Source organism: Oncorhynchus mykiss, chromosome 8 (assembly GCF_057628025.1).
Source record: "Oncorhynchus mykiss isolate SJ-2025 chromosome 8, ASM5762802v1, whole genome shotgun sequence".
Lineage (NCBI taxonomy): Eukaryota > Metazoa > Chordata > Actinopteri > Salmoniformes > Salmonidae > Oncorhynchus > Oncorhynchus mykiss.
In genome coordinates, this window is record NC_143029.1 from 35836297 (window position 1) to 35853624 (window position 17328).

Here is a 17328-nt window from a genome sequence, read left to right on the forward strand (position 1 = left end):
CATGGTCCAAACTAGAGGTCGACCGATTAATCGGAATGGCCGATTAATTAGGGCCGATTTCAAGTTTTCATAACAATTGGAAATCTGTATTTTTGGGCGCCGATTTCCGATTATTAAAAAAATATATATATAATGTGTTTTTTTTATACCTTTTATTTAACGAGGCAAATCAGTTAAGAACACATTCTTATTTTCAATGACGGCCTAGGAACTGTGGGTTAACTGCCTTGTTCAGGGGCAGAACGACAGATTTTCACCTTGTCAACTCAGGGGTTCCAATCTTGCAACCGCACAGTTAACTAGTCCAACGCTCTAACCATTGCACTCCACGAGTAGCCTGCCTGTTACGCGAATGCAGTAGAAGCCAAGGTAAATTGCTAGCTAGCATTAAACTTATCTTATAAAAAACAATCAATCATAATCACTAGTTATGACTACTAATCCAGTTTAGCAGGCAATATTAACCAGGTGAAATTGTGTAATTTCTCTTGCGTTCATTGCACGCAGTGTCAGGGTATATGCAACAGTTTGGGCTGCCTGGCTCATTGCGAACTAATTTGCCAGAATTTTACGTCATTATGACATACATTGAAGGTTGTGCAATGTAACAAGAATATTTAGACTTAGAGATGCCACCCGTTAGATAAAATACCGAACGGTTCCGTATTTCATTGAAATAATAAAGTTTTGTTTTCGAAATGATAGTTTCCGGATTCGATCATATTAATGACCAAAGGCTCGTATTTCTGTGTGTTATTATGTTATAATTAAGTCTGATTTGATAGAGCAGTCTAACTGAGCAGCAGCAGGCCCGTAATCATTCATTCAAACAGCACTTTTGTGCGTTTTGCCAGCAGCTCTTCACAAGCACAGCGCTGTTTATGACTTCAAGCCTATCAGCCTAATGGCTGGTGTAACCAATGTGAAATGGCTAGCTAGTTAGCTGGGTGTGCGCTAATACTGTTTCAAACGTCACTCGCTTTTAGATTTGGAGTAGTTATTCCCCTTGCGCTGCAAGGGCCGCGGCTTTTGTGGAGCGATGGTGCTTCGAGTGTGGCTGTTGTCGATGTGTTCCTGGTTCGAGCCCAGGTAGGGGCAAGGAGGGGGACGGAAGCTATACTGTTACACTGGCAATACTAAAGTGCCTACAAGAACATCCAATAGTCAAAGGTATATGACATACAAATGGTATAGAGAGAAATAGTCCTTTAAATTATATATTAACTACAACCTAAAACCTCTTACCTTGGAATATTGAAGTCTCATGTTTAAAGGAACCACCAACTTTCATATGTTCTCATGTTCTGAGCAAGGAACTTAAACGTTAGCTTTTTTACATGGCACATATTACTTTGTTCTCCAACACTTTGTTTTTGCATTATTTAAACCAAATTGAACATGTTTCATTATTTATTTGAGGCTAAATTGATTTTTTATTTATGTTTTATATTAAGTTAAAATAAGTGTTAATTCAGTATTGTTGTAATTGTCATTATTACAAATAAAATCGGCCGATTAATCGGTATCAGCTTTTTTGGTCATCCAATAATCGGAATCGGCGTTGAAAAATCATAATCGGTCGACCTCTAGTCCAAACTCACCAAGACAGTCATTAAGAGGGCACAACAACACCTTTTCCCCCTCAGGAGACTGAAAAGATTTGCTATGGGTCCCCAGATCCTCAAAAAGTTCTACAGCTGCACCATCCACAGCATCCTGACCGGTTGTATCAACGCCTGGTATGGCAACAGCTTGGCATCCAAGCTTCCTGCCATTCAGGACCTATATACGGTGTCAGAAGGCCCAAAACATGTTCGAAGACTCCAGTCACCCAAGTTATAGACTGTTCTCTCTGCTACCACACGGTAAGCGGTACTGGAGCGCCAAGTCTAGGTCCAAAAGCTTCCTTAACAACTTCTACCCCCAAGCCATGCTGAACAATTAATCAAATGGCCACCCGGACTATTTACGTTGACCCTTGTTTTTAAACTACTGCTACTCACGGTTTATTATCTATGCATAGTCACTTTGCCCCTACCTACATGTACAAATTACCTCTGCTTACCTGCACCCCCGCACATTGCCTCGGTATTGTTATTTTATTGTGTTACTTTTATTATATATTTTTTACTTTAGTTTATTTAGTAAATACTTTCTTAACTCTATTTATTGAACTGCATTGTTGGTTAAGGGTTTGTAAGTAAGCATCTCACAGTAAGGTACCTGTTGTATTTGGCGCATGTGACAAATCAAATGTAATTTGATTTGAAATCATGGCCAATCAATTGAATTTACCACTGGTGGACTCCAATCCAGTTGTAGAAACATCTCAAGGATGATCAATGGAAACAGGATGCACCTGAGGTCAAGTTTTTGTCTCATAGCAAAGGGTCTGAATAATTATGTTTTAACCTGTTTTCGCTTTATCGTTATGGGGTATTGTGTGTAGATTGAGGGGGAAAAAATATTTGATTAATTTTAGAATAAGGCTGTAACGTAACAAAATGTGGAAAAAGTAAAGGGGTCTAAATACATTCCGAATGCACTGTATGTACAGTGAGTTGTCCCTCAGGTCAGTTGTCTTGGGCCATTACTATTCTCTAATTTTACAAATGATTTGCCACTGGTCTTACACAAAGCTAGAATGACTATGTATGCGGATGATTCCACACTCTACATGTCAGCACCCAAAGCCAGTGAGATCACTGAAATTCTAAATAACGAGTCATTCAGTATCAGAATGGATTATTAATAATGAACTGGTCTTAAATGCATCTAAAACTGAAAGCTTTGTGTGTGGTTCAAAACATCCTCCAAGACCTAAACATCAACTGGATGTGTGCATAAAGGGTGTGACTAGGTGACCATATTACCGCCACACCGGTGGTCATGAAGGAAGTCAAATTCCACATGACCATTTAGTCACATAATTAAGCTTCTCCAAACTCTGATGCTGCTGGTCATTAGTAGCCTACCAAACTAGCTAACTACCTGGTACTCAGCACCCTAATCACTCTGACATCAATGAGAATGCATTCGAAAATCTAATCAAACACTCATGTTGTGCAACATTTCTATAGGCTATGCAATTGCGAGAGAAAACAGAGTGATGGCCGCTAATAAAAAGACGATGATCCCATCAGCTTTCTATAGGCTAGGCCTACTATATTTATTTCTCAACTTTCCTAATATTAAACAGGATCGGTGGGTCCCCCGTGGGACGCTTGAGCTAACGTAGGCTAATGTGATTAGCATTAAGTAACAAGAACATTTCCCAGGACATAGACATATCTGATCTTGGCAGAAAGCTTAAAATCTTGTTAATCTGACTGCACTGTCCAATTTACAGTAGCTATCACAGTGAAAGAATACCATGCATGCTATTGTTTGAGGAGAGTGCACAGTTATGAACTTGAAAATGTATTAATAAACCAATTAGGCACATTTGGGCAGTCTTGATACAACATTTTGAACAGAAATGCAATGATTCATTGGATCAGTCTAAAACGTTGCACATACACTGCGGCCATCTAGTGGCCAAAATCTAAATTGTGCCTGGGCTGGAATAATACTTTGACCTTTCTCTTGCATTTAAAAAAAATACAAACAAACGCATGTTTTTTTTTCTTTGTATTATCTTTTACCAGATCTAATGTGTTAAATTCTCCTACATTAATTTAACATTTCCACAAACTTCAAAGTGTTTCTTTTCAAATGGTATCAAGAATATGCATGTCCTTGCTTCAGGTCCTGAGCTACAGGCAGTTAGATTTGGGTATGTCATTTTAGTCAGTTGAAAAAAAGTGGCGGATCCTTAAGAGATTTTAAGCACATTGCTTATATTTACAACAGGAGTACAGCTTACCTGGCTGGCATGAAAATAAACCATGGGGAAAAGCGTCCTCCATTCCCTATTTAAGTGTAAAGATGACATGTATGTCTTTTTCTATCGTTTGGAGACAATAATTATATTTTATTTAGCTTTGTTCGATTGTATTCTTCATAATATAAAATAATGTCACGGAATTATGAGCAAATCTTGTCTGCTAAATGAACTAGTATAGCGCACATCCATTTAGCATAGCCATATCATGACCTAAAATAAGGACAACTGAGTATGCTAATATTTTCTTCTGAAATAGACTACATTTTCTTCATTTTCTTTATAACATGCCTCTTTAGATCTGTCTGGGGGAAAAATGGATTTATTGTGAAGGTGTAGGCTATTTTACATGGATTAATTAGACTTTTTAAAATGGCTTGCAGGCTATGTGTGGAAACCAGGAGATGATAAATGTGTTTATGTTAATTAACGGCCAATTACCGTGAGACCGACAGTTATTTAATCACCGGCCGACGAAATGTCGTGACCGCCACAGCCCTAGGTGTGACCATTGGGAATTTTGAGGAAGCTAAGCTCATAGGTATAACATTGGATGGTGAATTATTATGGTTAAGTCATATTGACAAAGTTGTTGTGAAGATGGGGAGGGGTATGTCTGTTATTAACGGATGTTCTGCCTTTTTGTTTTTACACACAAATCAACTGTACTAGTTAAGGCTCTGGTCTTGTCTCGTCTTGATTACTGCCCAGTAATATGGTCAAGTGCAGCAAAGAAAGAACTAACAAAGCTGAAGCTGCTCAAAACAGAGAAGCAAATACATAACTAACATATGTATACCTCACTTTTGTTTCTTATTAGAAATAGCTGTATGGTCGATAGGGCTTTAGACGTTTTACTCGGGGGTACGGTTTTCAACTCTCCCGGAATTGACCTTTTACCTCCCAGGGAGCAGCTAAAGCCGACTGAAATGAATACTTTCAAATGTACTGTGTTGAAGGCTGAATGACTTTCATGATCTCCCAGAGGGAGTTTGATCCCAACTGGCAACCCTAGTCGCAGGTGATGCTTCAGCCTTAGAACCAATCTCTGACCTTGTGTAGGCCTAACAGATTCCATTACAGGCTCAGTGGCATACCATGGCCTGGCTGGGTCTCATTCAAAACCTGCAGCACAAAGCTCATGTTCTGCCTGGTCAAAGAGTGAAGAACAACAACACAGGGAGATGGACAGCATGGCTCTATGCAGTGATTAGACCCTACTGGACATGTGACTGGCCAGGTTGTCTATGTATGTGATTCCAAATCTGTGTTAGCCTTCTGGGATAAAGGCTGACAGCTGGGAGTCTCCAGGTTTCATCCATGGTTACTCATCATATGACAAATCCTATTTTCACTTAGTCTCCAATTGACTCTAATGCATGACTAAGTGAACATTTTACTTAAGTGGAGGATTCGCCCCTAAGCTTGGGTAGTTTGGTGAACCACCTCCCCTACCTACATGCCGAGACCTCCGTTGGAAAGTTCCACTGAAGACTCTTGAGGTTCTTTGTGGAGGTTGACCGATTAATCGGCATTGCCGAGTAATTAGGGCCGATTTTGAGTTTTCATAACAATCGGTAATCGTCATTTTTGGATGCCGATTATGGCTGATTACATTGCACTCCACGAGGAGACTGCAGAGGAGACTGCGTGGCAGGCTGCTGTTACACGAGTGCAGCAAGGAGCCAAGGTGAGTTGCTAGCTAGCAGTAAATTGACCTTATAAAAAACAATCAATCTTAACATAATCACTAGTTAACTGCACATGGTTGATGATATTCCTGTTTAACTAGCTTGTCCTGCATTGCAAATAATCAATGCAGTGCCTGTTAACTTATCATCGAATCACAGCCTACTTCGCCAAACGGGTGATGATTTAACAAGCGCATTAGCTAAAAAAGCACTGTCGTTGCACCAATGTACCTAACCATAAACATCAATGCCTTTCTTAAAATCAATACACAAGTATATTTTTTTAACCTGCATATTTAGTTAAAATACATTATTGTTAGCAGGCAATATTAACTAGGGAAATTGTGTCACTTCTCTTGTGTTCTGTGCAAGCAGAGTCAGGTTATATGCAACAGTTTGGGCCACCTGGCTCGTTGCGAACTGTGAATACCATTTCTTCCTAACAAATATCGTAATTCATTTGCCAGAATTTTACATAATTATGACATAACATTGAAGGTTGTGCAGTGTAACAGCACTTTCCTGCGTTTGCCAGCAGCTCTTCGCAATGCTTGAAGCACAGCGCTGTTTATGACTTCAAGCCTATCAACTCCCGAGATTTGACTGGCAATACTATAGTGCCTATAAGAACATCCAATAGTCAAAAGGTATATGAAATACAAATGGCATAGAGAGAAATATTCCTATAATACCTATAATAACTACAGCCTAAAACCTCTTAACTGGGAATATTGAAGATACATGTTAAAAGGAACCACCTGCTTTCAAATGTTCTCATGTTCTGAGCAAGGAACTTAAACGTTTTTTTACATGGCACATATTGCACTTTTACTTTCTGTGTTTTTGCATTATTTAAACCAAATTGAACATGTTTCACTATTTATTTGAGACTAAATTGATTTTTATTTATATATTATATTAAGTGAAAATAAAAGTGTTAATTCAGTATTGTTGTAATTGTCATTATTACAAAGATATATATATATATATATAAAAATCGACAGATTAATCGGTATCTGCTTTTTTTGGTCCTCCAATAATCGGTATCGGCATTGAAAAATCAAAATCGGTCGACCTCTAGTTCTTTGGGACAGTGAGGTGGCTAGGGATTGTCAATTCAACACAGCTATTTATGGTGATAAATAGACACCATATTTATTTCCTCACTGATATTTTGAAAACTTTCGGAACTTTGTGACAAGCACCGCCTTCCTGTGGCCAGAAGCAGACCTTGTTCTACCGACGCGAACAGTCCCTGAGTTTCGACCAGTGAATTTCAGTTCTCTCTCGCTCTCTCGATGGCACACTATGGTATTTCACCCAATAGATTTGGGAATTTATCAAAATTGGCTTTGTTTTTGAATTCTTTGTGGATCTGTGTAAATTGAGGGAAATATGTGTCTCTAATATTGTTCTCACTCACTCACTCACTCTCACACACACACACACACACGGCGAGAGAGGGGAAGTGTGAGGTAGTTAGCAGTAGTCTGCTACCATTTGTCAAAGAAAATACATTGACCCAATGTAACTGTTGGATTTTGAAGTTACAGTAATTAGTGAACATTTACAGATATTTCACAAAATTATATATTTTTTAAAGTACAGACAAGGTTACAATGCTGTAGAATGTAGATGTGGAACTAATCCCCTGTGTGAAGCTAGCCACAATTTGCGGTTCGCCTTCAACATAAGTTCCCCATTGAAACTAATCCAAATGGATACAAATTGTGGAGTAATGCTGTAGTTAGACTTGTGCAAATAAAAGGGTAGAATGTTGTTATATAACTTAAAAATAAATACAATTAATTTATTCGACAAACAGTAAAATAACAGTTCAAATCCCATTGCTGATTTTAGACTGTATAATTGCAGTGGCGACCAAGCATTCAGGGAAGGTGGGGCAGGGCCCCACATGTTTTGAGCTCCACTTGTTTAGTTTTTTATTTTGGCATTAATTCATGTCACATATCAGTTTATAAATATGACAAAATATATAATAGCGTTAATAAAGCCGCATACAAACAACTTTTTTGCTTTTTTAAGGCAGCTCCAAATTGCAGTTGTTTCAGCCTAGCTCAGTGCTTTCTGTACTGGTGGGGCAGCCAGCATAAAATACAGAGCATAGGGGTTGGTAATGTTCTCTAGTTGCACCGTGATTGGCTCAGTGTTTTGTCACTCATGGGGACACTCTTCAAAAATCTACAGGGAGAGCTAGAAAGTTCAAGCCCATTAGGTGCTGCCATAGATTTACATTAGAAGTGCCCATAAGAATTTGTTCTTAACTGACTTGCTTAGTTAAATAAAGGTAAAATAGATGAATGCAATAAGTAATAATCAGAGTAACAAGAAAAACAGGTAAGGGTGCCCTCCAGTGGTAACCTAAGGAAACAACAATCAAATAACAGAAACTGTGACAGTTTTGAAATGTCATCCAACTCGAAATTCCAAATCGGCATCTCAGGCCTCTTTCTAGAGCTCCGACCTGAAGATCACTGAGTCGTGATTCAACCTTGTTTTTTGTTTTTACAGTTCCCAGTTGTCTTGAAAGCACTGTAAATCCAGAGAATACCAGACTTTGATGACAAAGTTTGATCACACAATTTGCCCACAAGAAGGACCGCTGTGTCACCTTCCTGGTCAAGTGAGCACAGGACAAGGTGAGTCCAAAAATGTATTGTATGCTGCTGCATAAATGATGTAATATGCCAGAGAGCTATGTATACAGTAGCTAAGAAAGTAATACTAAGTGTATGTTGTGTAGAAAGCTGTGCCTCACCCTAATAATTTTGTAACTAACATAACTTAGACTACTGTTCTGACTTGGTGGTGCACACGTAGCCTTTTTTAGAATGTGTATATGAACTGTACAGCTTTACCTACTGAGTGTGCACCTATGAAATGGTGTATCAGCCTACTCATTGACACCCACAGAATACAACTATGTCTAGTTTACACAATGTTGTTAACGTTGTTAATTTCACAGTGGGTTTGGAATCCTGCAATAAGAGCTAATATGCTAATATTTGTGTAAACTCTTTGGAATTATAATCTGTGGGTGTCACTGAGTAAGATGATACCCCATTTCACGAGTGCACAAGGGAGATGATTGTGGACTACAAGTAAAAGAGGACTGAGCACGCTCCCATTCTCATCGGCGGGGCTGTAGTGGAGCAGGTTGAGAGCTTCAAGTTCCTTGGCGTCCACATCACCTACAAATTAACATGGTTCAAGCACACCAAGACGGTCGTGAAGAGGGCACGACTAAACCTATTACCCCTCAGGAGACTGAAAAGTTTTGGCATGGGTCCTCAGATTCTCAAAAGGTTCTACAGCTGCACCATCGACAGCATCCTGACTGGGTGCATCAACGCCTGGTATGGCAACTGCTCGGCATCCAAGTTTCCTGCCATCCAGGACCTCTATACCAGGCGGTGTCAGTGGAAGGCCCTAAAAATTGTCAAAGACCCCAGCTACCCTAGTCATAGACTGTTCTCTCTGCTACCGCATGCCAAGCGGTATCAGAGCACCAAGTCTAGGTCCAAGAGGCTTCTAAACAGCTTCTACCCTCAAGCCATAAGGCTCCTGAACATCTAATCAAATGGCTACCCAGACTATTTGCATGCCCCCCCCCCCCCCCTTTTACACTGCTGCTGTTATTATCACTTTGTTATTTTACTGCTGCTCTTTAATTATTTGTTACTTTTATTTCTTGCTTTTTTTAAAAGGTATTTTTCTTAAAACTGCATTGTCGGTTGAAGGCTTGTAAGTCAGCGTTTCACTGTAAGGTCTACACCTCTTGTATTTGGCTCATGTGACAAATCAAATTTGATTTGATTTTGTACAATCCAATATAAATGTCCAATACACACAACAGGTTGACTGTTGAGCTTAATGTGACACATGTCAGTCTTTCAGAGTCTCACAATAAGATCTAAGATGCTAATATTTGTGCAAACGCTACATAGTTGTGTTCTGTGGGTGGCACTGAATAGGCTGATACCCCATTACATGAATACACATGTCACACCGCAGCCGAGCGGGGCTGTGACTAAACACAGTTCAGTACCATAGAGCAGACTACACCACCCTAGGTTTACACCAAGAGCATAGGGAGCTCTGAATAACACCTCTACCACTGACTGCACAGGTTCTTTCAGTGTGGCGTTTAGTGGAAGAACATGAAATGAGGATCTGGCATGTCACAATTCAGTTTGTTTTATTTATCTCCTCAGTTCAGTTTCCAGACCCACTTTAGCACTAGCTTAGCACAAATGGAGGGAGGATAGCAACACAAATACAAACAATTAAATCAAACAAAAACAGGTTTCAGTGCCGGTGGGGGCACAGCATTTCATTGAAATTAAATCATTATTTCATCAAGGTAGCACTTCTCTTAGCAAAAACCAATGCTTCCAAAGGAGCTCTGACACAGCTTCAAACAATATAGCTTCCCTCTCACCTGCACTTTCCCTGCAAAATTCAGCCTCATGTGATGCCAAATGGATCATACAGGGATGATTCTGTATCTTGAAAGTTACATACTGTATCTTGAAAACCTGAGCTGACAAGAAAAACATTTGGGACTATGTCAACAATGCACGAATGAAACAAATACCAAAATATATTTTCAGGTGGAGTTTTCCTTTAAGTTTGCAGACGACATAATGGTGGTAGGCTGACCACCGACAACGATGAGACGGCCTATAGGGAGGAGGTCAGAGACCTGGCCGTGTGGTGCCAGGACAACACTCTGTCCCTCAAAGTCACCAAGACAAAGGAGCTGATTGTGGACTATAGGAAACGGAGGGCCGAGCAAGCCCCCATTCACTTTAACAGGGCTGTAGTGAAGTGGGTCGAGAGCTTCAAGTTCCTCTGTATCCAGATCCCTATGGATCTGTTATGGTCCACACACACCAACACAGTCGTGAAGAGGGCACAACAGCATCCCTTTGCCAAGATAATCCATCCACCTGATAGGTGTGGCTGACTAAACAGCATGATCATTACACAGGTGCACCTGTGGACACTTTAAATGGACAGTTTTGTCACACAACACAGTGCTACTGACATCTCAAGTTTAAAAAAAAAATGTTTTATTTAATTTGAACCCCTTTTCCCCCCAATTTCATGGTATCCAATTGTTAGTAGTTACTATCTTGTCTCACCGCTACAACTCCCATACTGGCTCGGGAGAGACGGAGGTCGAAAGCCATGCGTCCTCTGAAACACAACCAAGCCGCACTGCTTCTTAACACAGCGCGCATCCAACCCGGAAGCCAACCACACCAATGTGTCGGAGGAAACACTGTGCACCTGGCGACCTGGTTAGCGTGCAGCATGATCATTACACATTGATCATTACACTTGCGCCCGGCCCGCCACAGGCGTCGCTAGTGCGCGGTGAGACAAGGATATCTGCTGCTGCTGTTGAGGACTATTTGTCTGTAATGGTGCCCATTTGTGGGGAAAAACTCTTTCTGATTAGCTGGGCCTGGCTCCCCAGTGGGAAACTCAGTAAAGTCTTTGAAATTGTTGCATGTTGGGTTTATGTTTTTGTTCGGTATATTTAACTATTTGCGTTGACAATTTTTTTGACTCATCCGATACTCTGCTCCTCCAGTTTACTATCTGTCACTTTATTCATAGTTCTCTGTACATATCTACCTCATTACCCCGTACCACTGCACATTGCCCCTTTGTATATAGCCAAGTTATCATTACTCATGGTATATCAATTATGGACTTTTCTTATTACGTATTTTACTTTTCTATTATTTCTCTATTTTCTTTCTCTCTGCATTGTTGGGAATGGCCCGTAAGTAAGCATTTCACTGTTAGTCCACACCTGTTGGTTACGAAGTATGTGACAAATAACATTTGATTTGATTGCGGATTTGGCTGATACCCCAGTAAATGGGTGCACACTTTTAGTTAAGGTTGTACAGTCCAATATGAATATTCAATACACATAGTAGGTTGAATCGTGAGCTAATGTGGGTCATTTCACAGTGGTTTCCGAGTCCCGCAATAAGAGCTAAGACGCTAATATGTGTGTAAACTCTAAATCAGGAGTAGGCAACACTGTTCCTGGAGTGCCGGAGGTAATGCAGGATTTTGTTCCAACTAGGCACCACACCTGACCAACTGAGCTAATTGATCAGTTCAATGATTGCCTAAATTCAACACACCTGGTCTTCCAGGTACAGTGCCTTGCGAAAGTATTCGGCCCCCTTGAACTTTGCGACCTTTTGCCACATTTCAGGCTTTAAACATAAAGATATAAAACTGTATTTTTTTGTGAAGAATCAACAACAAGTGGGACACAATCATGAAGTGGAATGACATTTATTGGATATTTCAAACTTTTTTAACAAATCAAAAACTGAAAAATTGGGCGTGCAAAATTATTCAGCCCCCTTAAGTTAATACTTTGTAGCGCCACCTTTTGCTGCGATTACAGCTGTAAGTCGCTTGGGGTATGTCTCTATCAGTTTTGCACATCGAGAGACTGACATTTTTTCCCATTCCTCCTTGCAAAACAGCTCGAAATCAGTGAGGTTGGATGGAGAGCATTTGTGAACAGCAGTTTTCAGTTCTTTCCATAGATTCTCGATTGGATTCAGGTCTGGACTTTGACTTGGCCATTCTAACACCTGGATATGTTTATTTTTGAACCATTCCATTGTAGATTTTGCTTTATGTTTTGGATCATTGTCTTGTTGGAAGACAAATCTCCGTCCCAGTCTCAGGTCTTTTGCAGACTCCATCAGGTTTTCTTCCAGAATGGTCCTGTATTTGGCTCCATCCATCTTCCCATCAATTTTAACCATCTTCCCTGTCCCTGCTGAAGAAAAGCAGGCCCAAACCATGATGCTGCCACCACCATGTTTGACAGTGGGGATGGTGTGTTCAGCTGTGTGGCTTTTACGCCAAACATAACGTTTTGCATTGTTGCCAAAAAGTTCAATTTTGGTTTCATCTGACCAGAGCACCTTCTTCCACATGTTTGGTGTGTCTCCCAGGTGGCTTGTGGCAAACTTTAAATGACACTTTTTATGGATATCTTTAAGAAATGGCTTTCTTCTTGCCACTCTTCCATAAAGGCCAGATTTGTGCAATATACGACTGAGTGTTGTCCTATGGACAGAGTCTCCCACCTCAGCTGTAGATCTCTGCAGTTCATCCAGAGTGATCATGGGCCTCTTGGCTGCATCTCTGATCAGTCTTCTCCTTGTATGAGCTGAAAGTTTAGAGGGACGGCCAGGTCTTGGTAGATTTGCAGTGGTCTGATACTCCTTCCATTTCAATATTATCTCTTGCACAGTGCTCCTTGGGATGTTTAAAGCTTGGGAAATCTTTTTGTATCCAAATCCGGCTTTAAACTTCTTCACAACAGTATCTCGGACCTGCCTGGTGTGTTCCTTGTTCTTCATGATGCTCTCTGCGCTTTTAACGGACCTCTGAGACTATCACAGTGCAGGTGCATTTATACGGAGACTTGATTACACACAGGTGGATTGTATTTATCATCATTAGTCGTTTAGGTCAACATTGGATCATTGAGAGATCCTCACTGAACTTCTGGAGAGAGTTTGCTGCACTGAAAGTAAAGGGGCTGAATAATTTTGCACGCCCAATTTTTCAGTTTTTGATTTGTTAAAAAAGTTTGAAATATCCAATAAATGTCATTCCACTTCATGATTGTGTCCCACTTGTTGTTGATTCTTCACAAAAAAATACAGTTTTATATCTTTATGTTTGAAGCCTGAAATGTGGCAAAAGGTCGCAAAGTTCAAGGGGGCCGAATACTTTCGCAAGGCACTGTACATTAAATCAAAAACATGAAGTGCCTACGGCACTCCAGGACCAGGGTTGCCCACCCTTTCTCTACATAGTTGTGTTCTGAGCGTCACTGAGTAAGTAGGCTGATACCAGAGAATGATAGAGGCCTCTAATGGCCAAAAGCCTGTTTTAGCATGGGCAGTGCCATTGAGGGCTTCCATCAATGCTTCTGCCATTTTAAAGTAGTTGTAGTAGTCAACTGGGTGGTAGTCCTATGGGTTGTAGCCTCAAAAGCGCTGCCCATGCTGTCACAGAAGCTATAATGGCACAGACATAAAGATGAGTCTTCTATTTAGCTCTATGGCCGATACCTCATTTCATGGGTGCACACTCTATAGGTAAAGCTGTACAGTCCAATATAAATGTTCATTACGCAAAATAGGTTGACTGGGGAGGTGATTTCCCACAATCAAAGTCCTGCAATAAGATCGATGACGCTAATATTAGTGTAAACCCTTTGGAATTGTAATCTGTGTGTGCCACTGAGTAGGCTGATACCTTTAAAGTGTGCACCAATGAAATGGGGTAAGGTTGTACAGTGCATATATACACTGTACTCCCCATATATACAGGGTTTTTCTTTATTTTTACTATTTTCTACATTGTAGTATAATAGTGAAGACATCAAAACTATGAAATAACACATGTGGAATCATGTATTAACCAAAAAGTGTTAAACAAATCAAAATATATGATATATTTGAAATTCTTCAAAGTAGCCACCCTTTGCCTTGATGACAGCTTTGCACACTCTTGGCATTCTGTCAACCAGCTTTATGAGGTAGTCACCAGGAATGCATTTCAATTAACAGGTGTGCCTTGTTAAAAATTCATTTGTGGAATTTCTTTCCTTCTTAATGCGTTTGAGCCAATCAGTTGTGTTGTGACAAGGTAGGGATGGTATACAGCAGATAGCCCTAATTGGTAAAAGACCAAGTCCATATTATGGCAAGAACAGCTCAAATAAGCAAAAGATAGACGACCATCCATCATTACTTTAAGACATGAAGGTTAGTCAATGCTGAACATTTCAAGAACTTTGAAAGTTTCTTCAAGTGCAGTTGGAAAAACCATCAAGCGCTATGATGAAACTGGCTCTCATGAGGACCGCCACAGGAAATGATGTCCCAGAGTCACCTCTGCTGCAGAGGATAAGTTCATTAGAGTTACCAGCCAAATTGCAGCCCAGATAAATGCTTCACAGAGTTCAAGTAATAGACACATCTCAACATCAAATGTTCAGAGGAGACCGCATGAATCAGGCCTTCATGGTCGAATTGCTGCAAAAAAACACTACTAATGGACACCAGTAAGAATGTTTTTTTGGTTTTTACATTGATTTAATTAGGCAAGTCAGTTAAGAACAAATGTGTATTTACAATGACCAGACGACGACCTAACCCAGACGACGCAGGGCCAATTGTGCGCCGCCCTATGGGACTCCCAATCCCGGGCGGTTGTGATACAGCCTGGAATCGAACCAGGGTCTGTAGTGACGCCTCTAGCACTGAGATACAGTGCCTTAGACCGCTGCACCACACTCTTAAGCAGAATGGCTACCACAGCATTCTGCAGTGATACGCCATCCCATCTGGATGTGGGACTAATTGATCAGTTCAATGATTGCCTAAATTCAACACACCTGGTCTTCCAGGTACGTTAAATCAAAAACATGGGGGACTATCATTTGTTTTTCAACAGTACAATGACCAAACACATCTCCAGGCTGTGTAAGGGCTATTTGATCGAGAAGGAGAGTGATGGAGTGCTGTATCAGATGACCTGGCCTCCACAATCACCTTACCTCAGCCCAACTGAGATGGTTTGGGATGAGTTGGATCGCAGAGTGAAGGAAAAGCAGTAAACGAGTGCTCAGCATATTTGGGAACTCCTTCAAGACTGTTAGAAAAGCATTCCTCATGAAGCTGGTTGAGAGAATTCCAAGCGTGTGCAATGTTGTCATCAAGGCAAAGAGTGGCTACTTAAAATAATCTAAAATCTAAAATATATTTTGATTTGTTTCACGCTTTTTTGTTTACCAATGATTCCACATGTTATTTCATAGTTTTGACGTCTTCACTACTTTTCTACAATGTAGAAAATAGTAAAAATAAAGAAAAACCTTTGAATGAGTAGGTGTGTACAAACTTTTGACTGGAACTGTATATACAGTGCATGCGGAAAGTACTCAGACCCCTTGACTTTTCCCACATTTTGTTACATTGGATAACACATTTTTTTTCATCAATCTACACACTATACCCCATAATGACAATGCGAAAACAGGTTTTTAGAAGAAAAAACAGAAAAACACAAGTATTCAGACCCTTTGCTATAAGACTCAAAATTGAACTCGGGTGCATCCTGTTTCCATTGATCATCCTTGAGATGTTTCTACAACTTGATTGGAGTCCACCTGTGGTAAATTCAATTGATTGGAAATTATTTGGAAAGGAACACACCTGTCTATATAAGGTCCCACAGTTGACGGTGCATGTCAGAGCAAAAACCAAGCCATCAGGTCGAAGGAATTGGCCATAGAGCTCTGAGACAGGATTGTGTCAAGGCACAGATCTGGGGAAGGGTATCAAAACATTTCTGCAGCATTGAAAGTCACCAAGAACACAGTGGCCTCCATCATTCTGAAAGTAAATGTGTTTGGAACCACTAAGACTCTACCTAGAACTGGCCACCAAGCAAACCTGAGCAATGGGAAGAAGGGCCTTGGTCAGGGAGGTGACCAGGACCCGGTGGTCACTCTGACAGAGCTCCAGAGTTCCTCTGTGGAGATGGGAGAAACTTCCAGAAGGACAGTCCTCTCTGCAGCACTCCACCAATCAGGCCTTTATGGTAGAGTGGCCAGACAGAATCCACTCCTCAGTAAAAGGCACATTACAACTCGCTTGGAGTTGGCCAAAAGGCACCTAAAGACTCTCAGACATGAGAAGCAAGATTCTCTGGTCTGATGAAACCAAGATTGAACTATTTGGCCTGAATGCCAAGCGTCACGTCTAGAAGAAACTTGGCACCATCCCTACGGTGAAGCATGGTGATGGCAGCATCATGGTGTGGGGATGTTTTTCAGCGGCAGGGACTGGGAGACTGGATCGAGGGAAAGATGAACAGAGCAAAGTACAGAAAGATCCTTGATGAAAACCTGCTCCAGAGCGCTCAGGACCTCAGACTTGGGTGAAGGTTCACCTTCCAACAGGACAATGCCCAGCCAGAGTGGCTTCGGGACAAGTCTCTGAATGTCCTTGAGTGGCCCAGCCAGAGCCCGGACTTGAACCTGATCAAACATCTCTGGAGAGACCTGAAAATAGCTGTGCATCAACGCTCCCCATCCAACCTGACAGAGCTTGAGAGGATCTGTAGAAAAGAATGGGAGAAACTCCCTAAATACAAGTGTGCCACGCTTGTAGCGTCATACCCAAGAAGACTCAAGGCTGTAATCTCTGCCAAAGGTGCTTCAACCAAGTACTGAGAAAAGGGTCTGAATACTTATGTTAATGTTATATTTCAGTTTTTTTATATATACATTTGCTAACATTCCTAAAAAACAGTTTTTGCTTTGTCATTATGGGGTATTATGTGTAGATTGATGAGGCAAAAAATAATTTTGTCAATTTTAGCTGTAACGTAACAAAATGTGGAAAAAGTCAAGGGGTCTGAATACTTTCCGAATGCACTGTATATGCCCCAATGCAAACATACAGTCTAATAAATTCACATTTTATATACTGTTCATTATCAAATGAATTAATGGTCGTATTTATTTATTAGTTATATAACAACATTTCAACCTTGTTTAGCATGATCTAGTCCAAATATGGCATTATTCCACTATTTGTATCTCTTTGTATCAGTTTCAAAGGGGGCCTTTTATTTTGACAGGTTTTCACACAGGTG

At 40.6% G+C, this 17328-nt stretch overlaps 1 protein-coding gene across 1 annotated transcript in view; it reads left to right on the forward strand.

Moving 5' to 3' along the window:
• The first annotated feature begins 291 nt into the window (after window positions 1-291).
• The window catches only part of LOC110529853 (E3 ubiquitin-protein ligase pellino homolog 2-like), a 38367-nt gene continuing 21330 nt past the window's right edge, over window positions 292-17328 (forward strand). The window contains exons 1-2 of the mRNA XM_090243314.1: window positions 292-369; window positions 8107-8234. The gene's annotated coding sequence lies outside the window, so the exon portion shown is untranslated. The remainder of the gene's footprint in view (window positions 370-8106; window positions 8235-17328) is intronic.